General features: G+C 37.7%; 1 protein-coding gene across 10 annotated transcripts in view; it reads left to right on the top strand.

Moving 5' to 3' along the window:
- NUMB (NUMB endocytic adaptor protein) overlaps positions 1–22,277 on the top strand; it is a 206,550-nt gene that overhangs the window by 41,660 nt on the left and 142,613 nt on the right. For 3 of the 10 annotated variants that reach the window (XM_058739574.1, XM_058739576.1, XM_058739573.1), the window contains exon 2: positions 5,384–5,515. The exons of the other annotated variants lie outside the window; for them this stretch is intronic. The gene's annotated coding sequence lies outside the window, so the exon portion shown is untranslated. The remainder of the gene's footprint in view (positions 1–5,383; positions 5,516–22,277) is intronic. 10 annotated transcript variants of the gene reach the window in all.

The following is a 22,277-nucleotide window of genomic DNA, read 5'->3' as shown; positions in this document are numbered from 1 at the left end:
CTAAGTCCCTAAATCATGTTCCTTGAGACTTTTGATTGCTATTTACCTCTGTTCACTTCTCTATCTGGTTGCCATATCTGGTCCCTATTTTTTTTTTTTTTCTTTTCTGTATTTTTATTTTTTTCTATCCCTTTTGTTTCTTTCCTCTATTTCAACTTAAAGTGCAGTAAAGATTGGAAGCACTTTACTTCTGGCTTTGAAGAAACTAATCATACTATGAAATCTTCAGTTTTTATGTACAGATACTTTGCAACAATGTGTACATTTTAGGTTTCCTTAAACCCTTCAGTGTACAACTTTTCTGGATATTTGAGTTTTGCTAGCTACTTGGATGATAGTGTACATGTAGAGGAAGTATTGTCATTTGACCTAAAATATAATTATAAAATATATTAATATTTATAATACAATGATACCGGGGTGCCTGGCTGGCTCAGTTGGAAGAGCATGTGACTCTTTTTTTTAAGTGTTTTATTTTATTTTGAGACAGAGTGTGTGCTCCTGAGAGAGAGCATGAGTGGGGGAGGGGCAGAGAGAGAGAGGGAGACACAGATTCCAAAGCAGGTTCCAGGCTCTGAGCTGTCAGCAGAGAGCCCGATGTGGGGCCTAAACCCCACATCGAGATCTGCGAGATCATGACCTGAGCCGAAGTTGGATGCTTAACCTACTGACCCACCTAGGCACCCCAGAGCATGTGACTCTCGATCTTGGAGTCGTGAGGTTAAGCCCCATGATGGGTGTAGAGATTACTTAAAATGAATAAGTTAAAACTTAAAAAAAATATATATGATATTATAAAAATGTTTTTGAGCTTTATGAACTTAATAGTGAACCTGCCTTGTGACCTTGTGACCAAGTCATTTAAGGTGGCATATTTTTTATTTTGTAAATTTAGATGATCTTTTAGCTTCCCTTTCTTAGATAGAATTTTGTTTACATAGCAAATGGAAGAGCCAAAGATTTGAAAGTCAGAGGACCTTAGGGATCATCTGTTGTCTGTTTTGTTTCTTCTACAAATATTTACCTGGTACTGTTTTAGTCTTGAGGATACAGTGAAGTCTCTGGCTTCATAAAACTTACAGTCTTTTATGAAAAGAAGGTTGTGAAGAAACTGTGTAATCTTATTTAAAGATTCCTCACTTCATTTTGGTGGCTCTTTTTTTTTTTTTTTTTAATGTTTTATTTACTTTTGAGAGAGAGAGAGACAGAATGCAAGCTGGGGAGGGGCAGAGAGGGAGACACAGAATCGGAAGCAGGCTCCAGGCTCTGAGCTGTCAGCACAGACCCCGACGCGGAGCTTGAACCCACAAACCGTGAGATCATGACCTGAGCCGAAGTCAGACGCTCAACCAACTGAGCCACCCGGGCACCCCTGGTGGGTCTTAATATGCTCAAAAGAAAAAGGATCTCTTTCCTTATATGGCAAATCGCAATTCAAAAACTGTAAGGTGGGAGGAAGGGACCCTGAATTAGTACAGTGCCTCTCAAAATTTTCTTTGTATGAATCACCTGAGGTTCAAGTTAAAATGCAGAACCTGTTTAGTAGGTATAAGGTAAGGCCTGAGATGGTACCAGTTGGTGAACCACATTTTGAGTACAAGGAACTCATATGTAATTAAGAGAAGAGAATAGCATGCTACTACTTGGAGAAGAATAGTTTGGAGCCATGCAGCACAGGCTTGGAGTTGTGAGTAGCACATCACACTTGGCCTTGGCAAAATGTAGTTATGAGAACTGTTAGTGGTTACATGTTAAGAGGGGATATGATATTAAGGAGGTAATCACCCATTTTTTGAAAGTCATTCAGAATTGAGATTGGATGGTGATTGGGTCTAACACCTTTGAACAGATACTGGGAAGTGAAAGGAGGATCTTCAGGTATGATGAAAGTAAATATTTAGTTGGGTAAACAGAATTTATGAGTTAAGTTTTGAGTAGGAGGTCTTAATTTGTAATTGGGAAGGTTTCCTCTTTATGATCACTGTAATTGGCATAGCAATTCTAGTAAAAAAAAAAAAAGTAAAAATAAGTGTTTTGTTGTTTTTTTTTTAAATAGATACTGTAGTTTTTTTCCATAGGCATGTTCTTTGTGGGAAGTATGTCAGATTTTTGTCTTCCAGGTCTGAATAAAGCTTAAATGCTGTGCTGAAGTTTCTTTTTCTGATCCGTTCTTCTAGGGACAGCTACTTGGAACATAAACCAACCTGGGAGTTCATCTTCCTTCCTTCCTTCCTTCCTTCCTTCCTTCCTTCCTTCCTTCCTTCCTTCCTTCCTTCCTTCCTTCCTTCAAGTTTATTTTTGAGAGAGAGAAAGTGTTCACCTGTGTGTGTGTGTGTGCACCTGTGCGTGTGTGCATGCAAGTGGGGCAGGGGCAGAGAGAGAGAAGGGGAGAGAGAATCCTAAGTAGACCCCAACCTGTTAGTGCAGAGCCTGACATAGGACTTGATCCCATAACCCTAAGATTCATGACCTGAGCCAAAATCAAGCGTTGGATGCTCAACCGACTGAGCCATCTAGGCACCCTGTTTTGCTTTTTAAAACAGGCCTGCGTGTGTGGAGGTTCCTCAGAAAATTAAAAATAGACCTACCCTATGACCCAGCAACAGCACTGCTAGGAATTTACCCAAGGGATACAGGAGTACTGATGCATAGGGGCACTTGTACCCCAATGTTTATAGCAGCACTCTCAACAATAGCCAAATTATGGAAAGAGCCTAAATGTCCATCAACTGATGAATGGATAAAGAAATTGTGGTTTATATACACAATGGAATACTACGTGGCAATGAGAAAAAATGAAATATGGCCTTTTGTAGCAACGTGGATGGAACTGGAGAGTGTGATGCTAAGTGAAATAAGCCATACAGAGAAAGACAGATACCATATGGTTTCACTCTTATGTGGATCCTGAGAAACATAACAGAAACCCATGGGGGAGGGGAAGGAAAAAAAAAAAAAAAAAGAGGTTAGAGTGGGAGAGAGCCAAAGCATAAGAGACTGTTAAAAACTGAGAACAAACTGAGGGTTGATGGGGGGTGGGAGGGAGGGCAGGGTGGGTGATGGGTATTGAGGAGGGCACCTTTTGGGATTAGCACTGGGTGTTGAATGGAAACCAATTTGACAGTAAATTTCATATATTAAAAAATAAAAAATAAAAAAAAAATAAATAAACGTTAAAAAAAAATAAAAAAAAATAAAAAAATAAAACAAGCCTGCGTATCCAGGTTCTAATATGACAGGTTTGGGTACTTAAGATACACACTTAAAATTAGTTTTGAATGAAAACTTAAGAATTTTTACTTTCAGCTATTTCACTTTAGTTCCTGTTTTTTTAAAAAAGCCATTCGTTCATTCAGTCCTTTTTTCTAATAAACTATTTATTAATACTTGCCATTATTAAGGAATTGTACTAGGTGCTAGGAATATAAATGGAGCAAACTTGGTTGTAAGCCTTCAGATGTTTAGAAGTTAGTGGACAAAGGTACCCCTGAGTGTAAATCAGTGTTGTAAATAATCCCTTCTGTGCCAGGTCATTAATATATGATACATTTTTAATTTGTCTTCTGGAAAGTACATAAGCCAAATTTTTGGGTGGATTGTCCTTTGTTTTTACATTTTATCTATTTACCACAACTCTGTGTTATCTGTAATCATTCCTGTTTTGCAAGTAAGGAAATTGAGATTTAAAGAGGTTGAGTAATTCTTCATACAATAATAAAGCTCTAAAATCCCACTTAATTTGGGGCACCTGGCTGGCTCAGTTGGTGGAGTGTGTGACTCTTGATCTTAGGGTTGTGAATTCAAGCCCCACATTGGGTGTAGAGATTACTTAAAAAAATAAAATCTCGGGGCGCCTGGGTGGCGCAGTCGGTTAAGCGTCCGACTTCAGCCAGGTCACGATCTCGCGGTCCGTGAGTTCGAGCCCCACATCAGGCTCTGGGCCGATGGCTCGGAGCCTGGAGCCTGTTTCCGATTCTGTGTCTCCCTCTCTCTCTGCCCCTCCCCCGTTCATGCTCTGTCTCTCTCTGTCCCAAAAATAAATAAAAAACGTTGGGAAAAAAAAAATTAAAAAAAAAATAAATAAAAAAAAAATAAATAAAATCTCATTTTTTAAAGTTTTATTTATTTAAGTAATCTCTGCACCCAATGTGGGGCTTGAACTCACAACCTTGAGATCAAGAGTTGAATGCTCTTCTGACTGTGCCAGCCAGGTGCCCCCATCCCCTGCAAATAAAATCTTAAGTAATAATTTAAAAAATCCTACTTAATTTAAAAATTCATTCATTCCGCTATTTTACCTCTTGTATGTTGCAAGGTGTAAAGCCTCTATTACAGAACTTAGCCTGTTAAATTGTATTTGAGGTTTATGTGTCTATTTCCCTATTAGATTGGGAGATTTTTAGGAGCAGGGACTAATCTTATTTAATTTGGGGCTTCCCCAGCAACTGGTAGAGTGTCTGTCACACTTTAGGTACCTAAAAAATGCTAGTTGAATAGTAAATATGTGGAATGTTAGAAGTAGAGGGGGTTTTAGAGCTCATGTAAGTTGCATACATACAAGAATTTCTAAAAAGAATTCTATATTGTTTACATAGGGCTATAGGCTTTTGATTTTGACTCTTCAAGATATTTAAAAAACTATACTACTATCACATCATCTCATAAAAGAAGCCATTTTAATAACAAAAAATAGGAAAGACAATCTCAGAGTAAGCACAGTTGGTAACTTTACACCCATTTTTTAGTCATGGCTGGCATCTGTTTAAGGATTAGATTTCAGGAACCATTATCTAATACAACCCTCTCCTTTTAGAGATGGTATATCTGAACCCAGAGAAGTATCAAAATTCTTACAGCAAGGCAGAATGATAACTGAGTTCAGAACCCAGGTCTTCCAACTCAGCCCAAGATTTTGATCCAGTCACCACAGTCTTCATTACATGGTGGGACTTAGGCACAGAGAATTTATTCTTTTTTTTTAAGTTTGTTTTTGAGAGAGAATGTGTGAGCAAGGGAGGGGCAGAGAGAGAGAGAGGGAGGGAGGGAGACACAGAATCCGAAGCAGGCTCCAGGCTCCCAGCTGTCAGCACAGAGCCCAACGTGGGGCTCAAACTCACGAACCGGGAGATCATGACCTGCGCCAAAGTCGGACATTCAGCCGAGCCACCCAGGTGCCCTAATTCGTTCTTTCAGTAAGATCATATATCTAGTAAGTAGAGCTGGATCTTGAATCCGCATTACTCCACTTTTAGTGAAACCTGTGCGTTCACTTACATGTAATCTTAACCTACTCTGCCAGCACCCATTTAGTTGTGGAGATGGAATTATAAGTGATTGAAAGGAAATGTTTATATTTAGTATTTTCTTTCCTTAAAAATTTCAGATTTGGGGCTTCAGCAACTTCTTCCAGGGAGGAGGTCCAGTACAGCTGCTGTTGCGACCCAAGGTCTTGATTCACATCCATAGATTGGAATATTGGTGTACCAGCCATCCTCAGATACCTCACTAAGGACAGGTATGTGAAAGAGTAAAGAAAAGAAAAGTAGAATGACTGTAATGTTTTCCCTTCCTATTTCTAGTTAGATACAAACACTTGACTACCTTTAAAACTTGGCCCTTTATTCCAGTAAAAATAAAGCATTTGAAATCTTAGGTGAGGGGGGCAAAATATTTTCTTGATGGTAAAATATGTGTCAAAATGTTCACAGTGGTGAAACTTAGTGTAATTAAAGGTTTTCTTCTTTCTCTTTTTGTGCATTTTTCAAATTTTATTTATGAGCTTATGTTATCTATTCTTTACTTAGTGGTTCAAAACATACCACAGTCATTTATTTTGATTATGTTTCTGTAATTTGGTCAAGACTTACTTGGGGGGGACAGTTTGTCTCTGTTAATATGTAGCCTGAGGTGGAGTAGCTGGAAGGGTGGGGTGGCTTGATTGGCTGGGCGGTGGAATCGTTTGAAGGCTTGCACACTCATGTGTCTGGTGGTTAACGCTGGCTATTGGCAGGGACCTCAGCCTGGGCTCTTGGCCAGAACACCTACACATGACCTTTCCTTTTGGCTGCTTGGCTTCCTCACAGCATGGTGGCTAGGTTCCAAGAGAGAGCATCCCAAGAGAACAAGGTGAAGTTGCATGGCATATTTGACTTAGTTTTGGAAGTCACATAGTCTTAAATCTGCTTTTTTCTGTTGGTTAAAGTAGTCAGTAAGGCCCACCTATGTTCAGAGGAGGGGGTAGACATAGACCACACCACTTGAAGGGAGGAATATCAACATCTCATTATAAGAAGAGATACAATGGGATGGAATCTCCCATTGTAGCTATCTTGGAAGAATATAATGGGCCACAGTTTGTATTACTTTTAAGGTGAAGAATATAAACAACATGTATAATATATGAAAAGAGGAATATTGGCAGGAAATTATGGTGTCTGAGTCCAGTAAGAATTTTGCGTGCTTTTCCTGTCTGAGTAGAGTATGATGCTGAAAATAAGATGCCTAAACAGGAAGAGGTGAAATAGATTTTGAATTTTTGTTTGTATCAACAAAGCAGCATAATGAAAAATAGAGATAAAAATGTATAAACAAGATGCAAAATAAAATTCGGGGGCATCTGGGTGGCTCTATTGGTTGAATGTCTGACTCTTGATTTCCGCTCAAGTCATGATCTCACAGTTTCTGAGTTCGAGCTCCTTATTGGTCTCTGTGCTGACAACATGGAACCTGACTGGGATTCTCTGTCTCCCCCCACCACCCCAAAATGAATAAACATTAAAAAATAAGATCTGCATCTTCGGTTTTTGTTTTTGAGTCAGAATTGACTGAGTTTATGAAACAATATAGTTTATATTTCTTTTATTTTAGTTCAAAGGCTACTTGTTTTTTTCCCCTTATTTTAATAATTGGAGAATTATTTGGGAAACTGCTTTCCAATATGGTAGATTTAAGAAACTAGTGCCAGTGTTATTGTATGCATCAAGTTTGTTTTGTCTGCTGCTTTTGAGGAAAACTATGTAAGCTCTTTTTGGATTGTACAGTTTTACTTGCTAAATTTCTGGTAATTAAACATTTTTTTCCAATGGAACAAGAAAACTTACCAAGTTGTAGAGTATTTGGTTGTATTAATCGCACTTACTCACCATTTATATAAATTACCTGTCGCAGGTTTGAATGTAGCTAGTACTTAATTTCTGGATGTAATGGGGTAATATTTTTAGATTATCCTCTAAGTATTACATGGAGATGTTGTTCACTATAGGTGGGAAATAAGCTATAATTAATATGTACTATTATATATATACATATACTCATTATCTCTTAGACACAGAAAATTTTTTTGCTGTCTGGATATGAGCCTAATTTGGCAGCATTGGTTCAGTCCTATTTCCTAGGTACTCACAGGTAGATATCCTACAGTGGAAAATGACTGAGCCAGCAATTGTGACAATAGAGGTAATCTCAGAAGTTTGCTCTTTACTGTGAATAATCAGAACTGACTGAGTTTATGAAATAATAGTTTATATTGCTTTATTATTTTCAATTCAAATTCAAGTTAGTTAACATACAGTGTAGTCTTGGCTTCAGGAGTAGAACCCAGTGATTGATCTCTTACATATGACACCCAGTGCTCATCCTGAAAAGTGCCGTCCTTGATGCCCATCACCCATTTAACCCATTCCCCCTCCCACCCCTCCAGCAACCCTCAGTTTGTTCTCTGTATTTAAGAGTCTCTTATGGTTTGCCTCCCTCATTGTTTTTATCTTATTTTTCCTTATCTTCCCCTATGTTGATCTGTTGAGTTTCTCATTCCACATGTAAGTGAAATCATGATATCTGTCTTTCTCTGAGTTATTTCACTTAGCATAATACCCTTTAGTTCCATCCACATTGTTGTAAATGATTTCATTCTTTGAAACAATATATTTTAGTTCAAAGTGTAATAAATGGGAAAGCTGTTTTGTTTCATTTTTCATTTAAAAACAGATGAGATGTTTTCTAGTAGATGTAGATTGGGAATAATGGGTAGTGTAAAACATTGTATATTAAATAACAACAATATATGCATATATACACAAACATATATAAAACCTTTTGTCATTAACTTGCCTTATTTTTTGTTTTAAGCATTTTTAAATTTATTTTGAGAGAGAGGGAGAGAGTGTGTGTGTATGTGTGTACAAGTGGGGAGGGGTTGAGAGGGAAAGAGAATCCCAGGCTGCACTGTTAGCACAGAGCCCAGCACAGGGCTTGATTGATCACAAACCACAAAATCATGACCTGAGCTAAAACTAAGAGTCAGATGCTTAGCCGACTGAGCCATCCAGGTGCCCCTGTTTTAAGCATTTAAAAAAATTTTTTAATGTTTATTTATTTCTGAGAGAGAGTGTGAGAGTCAGAATGTGAGCAGGGGCAGGGCAGAGACAGAGAGACGGAGACACAGAATTCAAAACAGGCTCCGGGCCCTGAGCTGTCAGCACAGAGCCCTGTGCAGGGCTCTAACTCGGGAGCGTCAAGACCATGACCTAGGCCGAAGACTGAAGATGGACGCCTAACCGACCGAGCCACCCAGGTGCCACAACAATAAAAACTTCTAAGACACCCTATAGAAATTGCAAATATGATTGTGTTTACTCTGTGACATTTTATTCAATCCATGGAAGGAGGTAAATGATAAAAGTTCTTTTGTAAAGATGAATATGTAAATATTCTTTTAACATGCAAAAAAAATTTGAATAATTGTGGAAGGCAGAAATTATATTTCTTTGGGGTTATTGGTTATCCTACTCGTCAGTATTTTTTTTTTCTTTAGTATTCCCATCTCTAAAATTATAGTGACACTCCATTGAAAAATGACGTTCAGTTCATGCTTATACAGATTTTTGGCAAAACAGAAGTTGTGTGACTTTCTTCTCTGGAACTCCCCACCCCATTATTAAAAATTAGAACACTGGGGTGCCCGGGTGGCTCAGTTGTTTAAGCTTCCAACCTTCAGCTTAGGTCATGATCTCATGGCTTGTGAGTTCGAGCTCCACATCGGGGTCTATGCTGACAACTCAGAGCCTGGAACCTGCTTCAGATTCTGTGTCCCCTCACTGTCTGCCCCTCCCCCACTTGTGCTCTGTCTCTCTGAAAAATAAACATTAAAAAATTTAAAAAAAGGTATAACACCTTTTGTGTATGAAATATTTAACAAAAGTGTGTAAAATTTGTGGTAAGGAAGTGATTAGCGTTGCATAAAATTTACCATATTAACTCTTTTTTAGTGTAATGTCAGTAAATACATTCACATTGTTGTACAACCCAATCTCCAGAACTTTTCATCTTGTGAAACTGAAACTTGATACCTATTAAACAACTCCCTATTCTCCCATCCCCTCGCCCCTGGCAACCAGGATTCTATTTCTGTCAATGAATTAGACTACTCTAGGTACCTCATATAAATGAAATCATACAGTATTGTCTTTTTGTGACTGGCTTATTTCACTGAGCATAATGTCCTCAAGGACATTTGATGTAGTATATGTGAGAATTTCCTTCATTTTTGTTTAAAATTTTTTTAAAATGTTTGTTTATTTTTGAGGGGAGGGGAAGATCAAGTGGGGGCGGGGTTGAGAGAGGGAGACACAGAATCCGAAGCAGGCTCCAAGCTCCAAGCTGTCAGCATAGAGCCTGATGCGGTGCTCGAACTCACGAACCGTGAGATCATGACCTGAGCTGAAGTTGGAAGCTCCACCAACTGAGCCACCCAGGCGCCCCAGAATTTCCTTCATTTTTAAGGCTAAATAATATTCTATTATATGTATATACCACATTTTTTTATCCATTCTATAAAAATAGTTTCACTTGTTCCTTTCCAAGTTGGATTTGTTTTATTTTTTTTCTTAATTCTCTAGCTAGAATGTATGTCTAGTACAGTGTTGAATAGGACATTGTTTTTTAATGCTTTTTTTTTTTTTTTTGAGAGCATGCAAGCAGGGAGGAGGGGCAGAGGGAAAGAGAATCTTAGGTAGACTCCACACTGAGCCCACGTGGAGCCTGGCTCAGGGCTCAGTCCCACACCCATGACCTGAGCTGAAATCAAGAATTGGACACTCAACTGACTGAATGGCCTGGGCACCCTTAATGCATAACTATTTATACTGTTTAATAGAGCTAGGCTTATTTTCTGCATTTTGCCAAGGAGGTCTTGCCTTTTGACACATAGGATGATGTTTCATGTTACGTGAAGTACTACGTTTTCTTTTTGTCAATTCAGTAATATTGTAATAGCTTAATCATCATCAAGACAGGATTATTTTACATTATAAGATATCGTTAAAAGTATAGATTTATCTTTATTTTAACCTGATTATAATATTAAAAAAATTTTTTTAACGTTTATTTTATTTTTGAGACAGAGAGAGACAGAGCATGAACGGGGGGAGGGGCAGAGAGAGGGAGACACAGAATCGGAAGCAGGCTCCAGGCTCTGAGCCATCAGTCCAGAGCCCAATGCAGGGCTCGAACTCACAGACGGCGAGATCGTGACCTGAGCGGGAGCCGGACGCTTAACCAACTGAGCCACCCAGGCGCCCCGTTAACCTGATTATAATATTTTAAAGAAATGTTAGCTTCTGAGAAAGTTTGGAAGTTTACTAACTCCAAGTTACTTTTACAAATTTACAAATTGAGGAGTCTGTGTCAGAGGATTGACAGTAAAAACTTCCTAGGTCCCTGTTCATTAGGATACAGATTGTATGTTAATCAGTAAACATTAATATTAGTGATCTAAGGATAAGAGAAGTGAACAGGTGAGGAAAATTATTGAGGTCTGATTGGAAGAAAGTCATGCTGTCATTAATGGAGATATTTTACAGAGATGGTTTTCTTTCATCATCTATCTGTGGAAAAGAAAACTTGTTCATTAATTCTGAATTTCAAATAACTGTTTGAATTTATAAGAAAAAACTATAAGAAAGATGAATCTTAAAAGCCTTTTCTGACTATAGCAGGAGGAAATCAGAACTCCCCCTCCCACTGGGATAATTTAATCTTTGGAAAAAGGAGACTTTGAGAATTTTGACATCTTTGAATCTCTTGAAAGTCTTAAAACTGGATAAATATCAGGGAAGTCCAATTTTGACAGTAGTTAGAGGTAAATTAGAAAATCTGTGCTTAATAAAACCAGGGTTAGAATGAGCAGTGAGGGGTGAGTTAAAGATTAACCAGGTATTTTGACATTGATATTTAAGTCACATCTCCTCTTTTTGAGTATTATGTTAATACTAGTTTATATTTATTAAAAAGTTCTGTTTAATAGAAAAACATAATGGAATGAAAAATGTGTTATTTTCAGAGTCTACTAATCATATAATAAAAAGTGGTTATACATATCATAAAACTGTACCACTGTCCAGCATGTTGCATTTTATCTGATTTGTGACACATTGATTAAGAAGTAAAGGAGAATAGAGTCTTGAGCACCTTACAGAGCTAAGTCTGTAAAGTAATTGACAATGCCATAAGAAGGAATTTCTCAGATCTCAGGGTACTAAATTAAAATTAACTCTTGGGGCACCTGGGTGTCTCAGTCAATTAAACATCTGACTCTTGGTTTTGGCTCAGGTCATGATCTCACGACTTGCAAGTTTGAGCCCCGCATAGGTTCTGTGCTGATAGTGCTGAGCTTGCTTGGGATTCTCTCTCTCCCTCTCTCTCTCAAAATAAATAAATAAACATTTAAAAATAAAAAAATTAATTCTTTCGCCAGAGCAAAGCTGAGATTGTATTGATTGGGTCTGGTTTTTGGAATTTTAAGATTAATAAGAATATTGTTTATTTTATTGATGTAATATGTACCTGTTAAATATGTAATCTCAGTAATTTTTGATGTGATAATTTGATAGCCTTACTCTGCATTTTAACTTGAAGCAAGTCCTCTTTGTGTTCTCACTATCACTGTCTTACATTTAGGTCTCCATGGTGTCTTTTGACTGTCAATTAGGCCCCTTAACAGCCTTTTTACTTCCACCCTTCTGTTTTCTAGGCAATTAGGAACTTACTTTGCATAGGTCTCTACATTAAAATATTCACATTATGTTTAGTTTTTGTTTTCAAGCAGTTTTATTGACAAATAATTTATATACATAAAATTCACTTGTTGTAAGGTTACAAATCCGTGATTTTTAGTAAATTTACAAAGCTGTATAGTCATCACCACAATTCAGTTTTAGAACATTTTCATCACCTCCTAGAAATCCCTTCTGCCTATTTGTAGTCAATTCTTATTTGTAACCCCAGCCTCAGGTAATCATAAATCTACTTTCTATCTCTAAAAATTTGCTTTTCCTGGAGATTTGATATAAATGGAATCATACAACTGTGGTCTTGTGTCCAGCTTTTTTTACTTACCTTAATGTTCTTGAGGGCCATTATATTGTAGCATGTATCAGCATTGTTCCTTTTTATTATTGAGTAGTATTCTGTTGTATGGATACACCAATTTTATTTATTTATTTATGAATTTATAAATTTATGATTTTATTTTATTAAATTTTTTAAAAGTTTGTTTTGAGAAACAGAGAGAGTGAGTGGGGAAGGGGCAGAGAGAGAGAGTGAGAGAGAATCCCAAGCAGGCTCTGCACTGTCAGCACGGAGTCTGATGTGGGGCTCAAAGCCACAAACTATGAGATCATGACCTGAACTGAAACCATGTGTCAGATGCTCAACTGACTGAGCCACCCAGGCACCCCTGATTTTATTTTTAAGTGATCTCTACACCCAGCATGGGGCTTGAACCTACAACCCTGATATCAGGAGTCACATGCTCTACTGACTGAGCCAGCCAGGCATATACCATCTAATGCTGGATATACCAATTTAAAAAGTTAATTCATCAGTTGATGGGCGTTTGGATTATGTCTACTTTTCATCTATTATTTTTATTATGTCATCATTTAAACATTTTCTACTTTGTACATTTAATATAAGTATACATTTAATATATTTGACCATAATCATGTCTAAATGTAATATAAATATACATATATTGAGGGGATAGACTCAAAAGTTTTTAGTAATGGGTATGGGATCAAAAAAGTTTGGAAGTCACTGTTCTAGTCCACAACAGTCAGAAAATAGAAAACATCTAGAATTATCCTTAGTCACAGGTCTGATTGTACCATTCATAATTATACTTTGGTATCTGTGAAGAAAAGGTAAATTTCTTAATGTGATGTTTAAGGAGCTGTACTTTTATGGACCTACACTTTTATCTGTTTTCTAGCTACACTTCAATCTTACAGCTCAGTGCTTCTGTTTATTTTTATGGGTTTTTTTTTTCAGTGCTTCCTTTAAGATTATTCTCACCAAATTCCTTGTAGTTTCCTTTAATATACGATGCTCTTCTGCCTTTGAGCTTTTGCCAGCTCTTCCCACTTCCCAGAATGCTGTTTCCTGCCCACCTTGTCTTTTTAGGGGTTCCACAATATATCATTTAAGCTCCAGCTAAATCACTTCTCTGAAGTGCTCCCTAGCTTGTCCATTGAATTGCTTCATCTTCTGCAATAACTCTGTATCTAGTATGTACCTTTATTATAGCAGCTCTCAAACTAAATTGCAGTTATTTACTAGTGTGTCTACATCCTTTCCTAGACTGCTACCTCCTTGAGGACAAAGAAGGGGCCTTATTCATCCAATACTTATTGCTTAAGTGAATGAGTAATAGCCTTATGAATGAGGCACTTGGATGACCCTGATAGTGATTACTTCTGGATGGAGCTCTACCCATTATCTCAGTTTTCAAAGTTTTTGTTATGTATTACATTGGGTCCATACCTACATAAGTTGAGGGTGAGCTCAGAGTTCATAAACAACTTTATGGACTCATTTCCCTGAGGACACAGAGAAAAGGAAAAAAAAAAATGGAGTTTGGCCTGTCCACTTGGAGGCAAGGGCTCCATTGAATGGAGAGGAAGGTTCCCCTCTAAATTTTCACCCCTGGAGGCTTTCTATTTTCAGATACTCTTGCTGCTGCTGCTGCTGCTGCTGCTGCTGCTGCTGCTGCTGCTGCTGCTGCTTTGCTGTACTCACCATAGAAGACCTGGGGACTGGACCATGAAAGGATGGGGAGAAAGAGAGGAAAAATTCCCAAAGGATTTGGGAATCCTCACTTTTTCTGAGCGTTACACATTCCCTTTTCTAGCTTTGAGCCAGAGCTAGAGGGCTTCTTCTGTATTTCTCACCACCTGCGCCATAGTGCTCACTTCTGAGTTTTGGATTGTGTAGAGTTTAGGCTGGAAAATACTAGAGGAAAGAAATGTTAAGTTCACAGCAGGTTCAGTGATATTTTGAATTCTGGTGCTGTTCCCAAATCCACCTGTAATATTTACTTTTCAGGGTCTTCAAATAGTTGTTGATGCATACTGTCCAGGTTTCATAGTTCAGTGAGAGATAAAGGGAGGTGTTTGTTTATTCTATTACCAAACAAGAAGTCTTCTCAGTACTTTGGTTTTAACATTTTATTTTGATATAATTCTAGATTCATAGGAAGTTGTAAAAAGAGGAGAGGTCCGGTGTGACTTTTACCTAGTTTTCCCCAGTGGTTATATTTTACATAGTTATAGCAAAATACCCAAGCCAGGAAACTAACATTAATGCCAACTTTTATTATGAGACATTTCAAGTGTGTAAGAATGTTGAAAGAAGAGTACATTGAACATCTGTATCTCTCTGATAATTCAGTAACTTAAATATTTTGTCATACTTTATATATATGCTTTATGTATATATTCTAATACATGTGTATTTTTTTCTGTGAACCATGAAAGAAAGTTGCAGGCATCATGATACTTCATCCCTAAGTACTTAAGTGTCCATCTTCTAAAAAAAAAAAAAAAAAAAAAGTCATTATACTTCAATAAATATGTAATAAAAGAAAATTATTTTTCTATTTAACTCCCAATACCATATCATACCTAAGAATATTAGCAATATGAATTTGGGGAGACAGTGGTCTTAATGTTCCCAGGTTTTTGTTTCGAAGTTTACTCTTGAAGGCTTAAGTTATTATTTGAGGGGATGGCCCTCTTGATGATATACTCTTGGTAATTGTTTTGAGAGTCTGAGCTCCTACCATGTGTGCAATTCAGAGCCCCTGGATCTTCCTGATTCTATATTCTTGTTTTCTGTCATTCTTCCCTCAGCTCAGACTTCCTAAAGCTGTCTGAGCAAATACTTAGAATAGTCTTTATCAGGAGATTATAACTTTGTCAGACTGATTTAGGACTAGCAAGTAACTTTGGTTTTAGTTATTTGTCGGGAAATTACAGTTAAAGTTGTGGTAGAGTTTCTGATATGGTGGTGTATAAGGATTGTATCCAACTCTAAGTAATTGAAAACCTGACTACAAGGCTTAAACAAAGAAAGGTCTGTTTTTCTTACATAATTCTGGAAGTAGGCAGTTGCTCATGTTGTTTCAGTGGCTTAACAATGTTGGGGCCCATATCTTTGTGATTTGCTTGGCCTTCATGGCCCTAAGACAGCTCCAGCTCCAGCCTTCCACCCACATTTAAGGAGGAAGGCAAAAGGTCCAGGCTGAGCAAAAGCTTTCCTATTAGTGCTTCTAGCAAGTTACTTCTAATGTCTCCTGGGCCCAAATTGGGTCATATAGTCACTTCTAACTGTAAGTAGCTTTTGGCCTCTATAGTGAGAGGCAAGGAGGAAGGAAGGATTTGGGAATGGCTTTTTAGGCAGCCAGTTAATAGGATCTGTCACAATTATATGATTGCATTCATTTTCCTTCAAAAATTCATTTGACTTCAGTATGATATTTGGTACATAGGTGCTTTATGAATATATAGTAACATCTTACTGGGTATTGTGGGAAACAAAAGGAATTTTACTAATATTATATATATATCTTAAAATATAAATCCAAGTTAACATATAGTAATAATTTGGGCTCTGTCAATACTTTGGCTATTGTCAATAGCACTGCTAGAAACATTGGGGTGCATGGCATGTGCCCCTTTGAATCAGCACTCCTGTATCCTTTGAATAAATACTTAGTAGTGCAATTACTGGGTCGTAGGGTAGTTATATTATTAATTTTTTGAGGAACCTCCATAATGTTTTCCAGAATGCACCAGTTTCCATCTCTGATTTTTTTTTTTTTTTTTTTTTTTTTAGAGAGAAAGAGGGTGCCGACACGTGAGCAGGGGAGAGAGAAAGAGAAAAATCTTAAGCAGGCTTCATGCCCAGTGCAGGTCTTGATGGGGGGCTTGATCTCACGATCTGAGATCATGACCTGAGCTGAAATCAAGAGTCCAGCGCCTAATCGACTGAGCCACTCAGGAGTCCCAAAAGGAATTTTAAATTTAGTTGTGAAGGTGAGCTTTTGCTTATGCAAGGCAAACCTTAGCTTGAATTTTGGGACCTTGGGCATGGTTTTAAATATGTAAGCATCTGTTTTCTCATCTGTGAAATGGGGTTAATAATACCTGACTTTTAGGGTAATTGTCAAGTGTGAAGGAGATAATTTATGTAAGTACCTACTACAGTGCCTGCTGCATTGGAAGTGTGACAAGGAGATATTATTAGACGTTGTGCTAGAGTGGAAGAGCATGGACTTCATAGTTGACAGACTTGATTTGATTCTTAGTTTCACTACACAATAAATGTGTGGTGTTAGGCAAATCAATTAATCTCTCTGAGATAGTTTATTAATGTGCTTTGTTTATCTCTCAGGATTATTAGAAGGATTAGAGATTCTATTTGTACAGTGCAGTACCATGTAGGCTTTCAGTAAAAGGCATCTATTCCTGGGGGTGGCTGGGTGGCTAAGTCAGTTGAGCATCTGACTCTTTATTTCAGCTCAGATCATAATCCCAGGGTCATGGGATCAAACCCTGTGTCAAGCTCCATACCGGGTGTGGAGCCTGCTTGAGATTCTCTCTCTCTGTCCCTCTGCCCCTCTCCCCTGCTCATGTTCTCGCTCTAAAATTAAAAAAAAAAAAAAAAAATTAAAGCATCTGTTCTTACTATTTTTAGTTATTACTTATAAAATTATAATAGGTAGGGAACTAGTCATTGAATTTACTTTAGAAATTTATGTGAGGTTTACTTTATTTGTAGTAAAAGGGATATTCATTAGTAGTGAAAATGTTTCATCTGTTCAAAAACATCAGTCAGCTGCAGAAACTGGACACTATTACTCTTGGAAGCAAAAAGATTTCTAAATTTAGTTGTGAAGGTGAGCTTTTGCTTCTGCAAGGTAAAATGGCATGAATTTTGGGACTTTGATATAATGGTGTTGTGTTGTGAATCTCACTTGTTCTTTTTTGCTCAGTGCTCTCTTAAGATTTAAACATATTTAAAATTTAGTTTAGGGGCATGTGGATGACTCAGTAGGTTAAGAGTCTGACTCTTGATCTCAGCTCAGGTCTTGGTCTCAGGGTCATGAGTTCAAACCCTGCATTGGACTCCATGCTGGGTGTGAAGCCTACTTAAAAAAAAAAAAATCTATAACTACTGACAGTTGTATAATATTCCATTGTATGCACATTTCTACATTTTATTTATTTGTTTCTTTAGTGGATTTTTAGGTGTGGCTTGGAAACTGCTAACACAAAAGTACTGCTATGCATTTCCTTATACTTTTGACTTGTGCAAAGGTTTCTTTGTGGTATATACTGAGGAAAGGAATTGCTGACATATGGTCTGTATACATAATTAATTTTACTAAATATTGCCAGATTGTTTTCTAGAATGGTTGCCTAGTTTATGCTCCCACCAGCACTGTATAAGGGTTCCCATTTCCTTAAATCCTTACCAGCATTTGGTCTTATCCATCTGTTTAGTCTTGCAATCTGATGGGTATAAAGTAGTATTTTGTTTTAATTTATATTTCTGTGATTGAACATGAGATTTGATATCTCTTTATTTACTTGATACCATTTGCATTTCCCCTGCATGTTGAGTAAAAAATTTACCCAAATCATACATATTTGTTGTAGATATTTTTTAAATTTGTCTTTTTTCTTTTTGTTATTGTTTTTTTTTATAGATGTATTAAAACAATTTTTTGTATAGAGTATTTTTTGTAATTTTTTGAGTTTATTATTTATTTTGAGAGAGAGAAAGAGAGCATGAGCAAGGGAGGGGCAGAGAGCGAGGGAGAGAGAGAATCCCAAGCAGGCTCCGCACTGTAAGCATGGCGTCCAATGTCGGGGGTTGAACTCCTGAATCATGAGATAATGACCTGAGCAGAAACCAAGAGTTGGATGCTTAACCGACTGAGCCACCCAGGTGCCACCCCTCCAATTTTTTTTTAATGTTTAGTTTTAAAAGAGAGAGAGAGAGAGAGAGAGCGAGTGAGCTAGGGGAGGGGCAGAGAGAGAGGAAGACACAGAGTCCAAAGCAGGCTCCAGGCTCTGAGCTGTCCATACAGAGCCCAACATGGGGCTCCAACTTACGGACTGAAAGACATGACTTGAGCTGATGTCAGACGCTCAACTGACTGAGCTACCCAAGCACCCCTGTAGGTGTATTTTTTTAATTTATATATTTTATTTTCAAGAGAGAGGGGGAGAGAGAGTGAGCAAGCGTGTACCTGTGTCGGGGAAGGGGAGGGGGAGAGAGAGAGAGAATCTTAAGCAGGCTCCACGCTCAGTGCCGAGCCTGACCCAGGGATCATAATCTGAACCAAAATCAAGAGTTGTGTGCTCAACTAAGTGAACCACCCAGGCGTCCCTGTTGTAGATATTTTTGAAAATGCAGATCATCTATAATACCCTCGTCCAGAGATAATTATTGTTAAATTTGGCTATATCTTTCTGGTCTTTAAATATTCATACACATATAAATTTATACACAAATGTGTATTTTTGTTTATTAATAGGATCATATACCCAGTTTTGTAATGTACACTTTCCATTCCACAATGATTTGTGACCATTTTCCTGTGTTTTTGGAAATGTATCTATATTACCATGTAATAGGTGCATATCATTTCATTTTATGGCTTTAAGTTATTTGATCTTATATTGTGGGATATATATGCTATTTTTTTTTTTTTTTTTGCCATTAACAATACTTTGGTGAACTGTTAATTAAGCCTAAGCCTACATTTTGATGAGGCAAGGCTAGAGGGATTATGCTCTTACTCCCTTTGTGAAACTGGGCTTATAGTAGTAAGTTGCAGCTGTCTCAGTTTATTTTCCGCTTGAATTCTATGGTTGCTATTAACACCTCGATGTTGCAGGGCTAGACTTTAAAGAATTCCCATTTAGGTCTTATTCTCTTATTTGCTCGCTCTCTCTTTTTCTCACTTTGGCAAGGCCTGGTTAGTAAAGGATAGTGGAAGAATAGTGGATAGATCTGTATTTAAATATCCTTGTCCCTTCTGATAGAGGGGCTGCTAAATTTCAACTGTCAAGAACTCTAATCTAAATTGATAACTCCATTTTATTTTTTAAACTGTTAATAGCTTTTTATTATAAAAGTAAGAATGTTATAAAGCAATTGAGAAAACAGAAAATGATAAAATAAAATTCCCATAATCCTTCTACTCAAAGATAATTGCTATTACAGTTTTACCTTATATCCTTTTAGATATTTTTCTACATGGTGTGCATTGGCTTACCAGAACCAGTAATTAAAGAATTATGCAAGCCAAAATCATTGGTAACTTGATATTAGCTATAGTGGGAATAGTTATACCACAGAAATTGGCAAATGCTATAAATCAGGGCTTCTTTCTCTCTGCCTAAATCCATCCAGAGCCAGTTACCAGCACACTACTGCATACACACACACACACACACACACACACACACACACACACACTCACACTTAAACTCACATTCACACATATGTATATTGTATCAATATAGATCTACTTCACTATTAATGGCTTCATAGAAGTACGTTGTATAGATCAGTGGTTCTTAGTGTGGTCGTTGGAGCAGCAGTATCAGGGTTACCTGGAAATATTATAGACATGTAAATTCTTAGCCTCCATCCAGACCTACAGAATTACAAACTCTTCTGTTAGGGCCCAGCCAGTCTATGGTCCTACAAGCTCTGAGGGTGACTCTGATGTAGAATCACTGATGAGAACCAGTGGTATAGATATACCATAAATTATCTGATTGGTCTGATGATTTTTGTGTGATAAATTTCTAGATATATGCTCATTTAAAAATCTGTAGATGGATATCCAAGTTGTATTTTATTTTTTTTTTTTTTTTTTTTAAATTTTTTTTTCAACGTTTTTTATTTATTTTTGGGACAGAGAGAGACAGAGCATGAACGGGGGAGGGGCAGAGAGAGAGGGAGACACAGAATCGGAAACAGGCTCCAGGCTCCGAGCCATCAGCCCAGAGCCTGACGCGGGGCTCGAACTCACGGACCGCGAGATCGTGACCTGGCTGAAGTCGGACGCTTAACCGACTGCGCCACCCAGGCGCCCCATCCAAGTTGTATTTTAAAAAGACTACTAGTTTCCATTCCCACATGAAGTCTACATCAGTTTCATTTTAGGTTCTAGTTCCATGGAGAGAAAAACAGGTTAAAGATCTTCTTTTCTAGCTGCATCTATATCAATTTATCCATCCTAGAACTCATTTCACTTGCATTGTCTTCAACAATAAAGTGTTTTAATGTTATTTATACTTTCAAAAAGAGGACAGTTCAGACAGAGGGAAAAAAAAACTATGCCTTGCTTGCAGAACACATCTAGCATCATGTGTGACTATACCTGTGAGTACCTACCTTTAATCCCCATGTGAATGATTAACTCATGCTTCTTTCCTTACTTTTGGCATATTACATTGTTCTGAAACACCACTTTAAAGTGTGTTAAGACCTGCTTGCTGTGAAAGTTGCTATTAATGGTTATAAGCTGTTAGAAAGGGGCAAAAGATCCTAGCAAGAGCTTGTGACTCCTCTTGTAAATACTTTATTTTAAAGATTTTTGTTAGGGACTCCTAGGTGGCTCAGTTGGTTAAGTGTTCAACTCTTGATTTCAGATCAGGTCATGATCTCACAGTTCATGAGACTGAACCCTGAGTTGGGTTCTGCCCTGACTGTGGAGGCTGCTTGGGGTTCTCTGCTGCCCCACTCCCCACCCCATTACCCCCACTGTGCATGCACATGCACACTTTCTCTCAAAATAAATGAATAAACTTAAAAAAATTTTTTTTGTTAGGTTAGGAGCTAGAATTTATTAGTATTGGCTAAAAGAGGATAATTTAAGCAGCTTTGCTATATTTCATTGGCCCTGATTTTTGGCACCCATGTTTCTTCATTTTGAACTTTTATTGAAGAAGAGTTACAAACATCAAAACTGGCCGTTATCCCAAGCTTCATCCTTAAGGGACTTTTTTTTTCTTCCCTCTAGAATGAGTGCTTTGGACTCAAAACTTAATTTTATTTTTTTTTAAATTTTTTTTTTTCAACGTTTTTATTTATTTTTGGGACAGAGAGAGACAGAGCATGAACGGGGGAGGGGCAGAGAGAGAGGGAGACACAGAATCGGAAACAGGCTCCAGGCTCCGAGCCATCAGCCCAGAGCCCGACGCGGGGCTCGAACTCACGGACCGCGAGATCGTGACCTGGCTGAAGTCGGACGCTTAACCGACTGCGCCACCCAGGCGCCCCTCAAAACTTAATTTTATGATGACATTAATAGGGTCTGCCAAATTGCCAATATTCCAGATTATACAGCCTCAGAAACGATTTTATTATTTAACAATTTAAGGCCTTAATTTAGGCAGATTAAACTTAAATAGTTCTGTTTGAAGTGATGTCTCTCCAAAGTTTATGTTCTTGACCTGAACAGTTAAGTTCTCAGAGATTCTGCTCTGAAGGAAAAAAGAAGATTGGAATTGAAATGATAGCCCCCAGTTCTTTGTTGTTTCATCTTACCTTCCAGTACAGTGTGATAGCTTGGATAGCTGCTTAGCCTGGATTAAGTCACTTGATTTCTTGGTGCCTCAGTTTTCTTATCTGTAAAATTGAGCTGCTGATACCCATCTCACAAGATTATTGTCAGGATTAAATACAATATATGTAATGTGCACAGCATAATTCTCATAGGTACCTAGTAATAAGTAGATGCCTTTTGATTCCTCCATTTTGTTGTTGTTGTTGTTGTTTGTTTTAGAGAGAAAGAGGGAAAGGGCAGAGGAAGAGACAGAATCAGCACAGAGCCTGATGTGGGCCTTGATACCATGATCCTGGGATTATGCATGACCTGAGCCAAAATCAAGAGTCAGATGCTCAACTGACTGAGC

Source organism: Neofelis nebulosa, chromosome 7 (assembly GCF_028018385.1).
Source record: "Neofelis nebulosa isolate mNeoNeb1 chromosome 7, mNeoNeb1.pri, whole genome shotgun sequence".
NCBI lineage: Eukaryota > Metazoa > Chordata > Mammalia > Carnivora > Felidae > Neofelis > Neofelis nebulosa.
The sequence above is the reverse complement of the archived record's forward strand: the minus strand, read 5'-3'. Positions and strand labels throughout refer to the sequence as shown.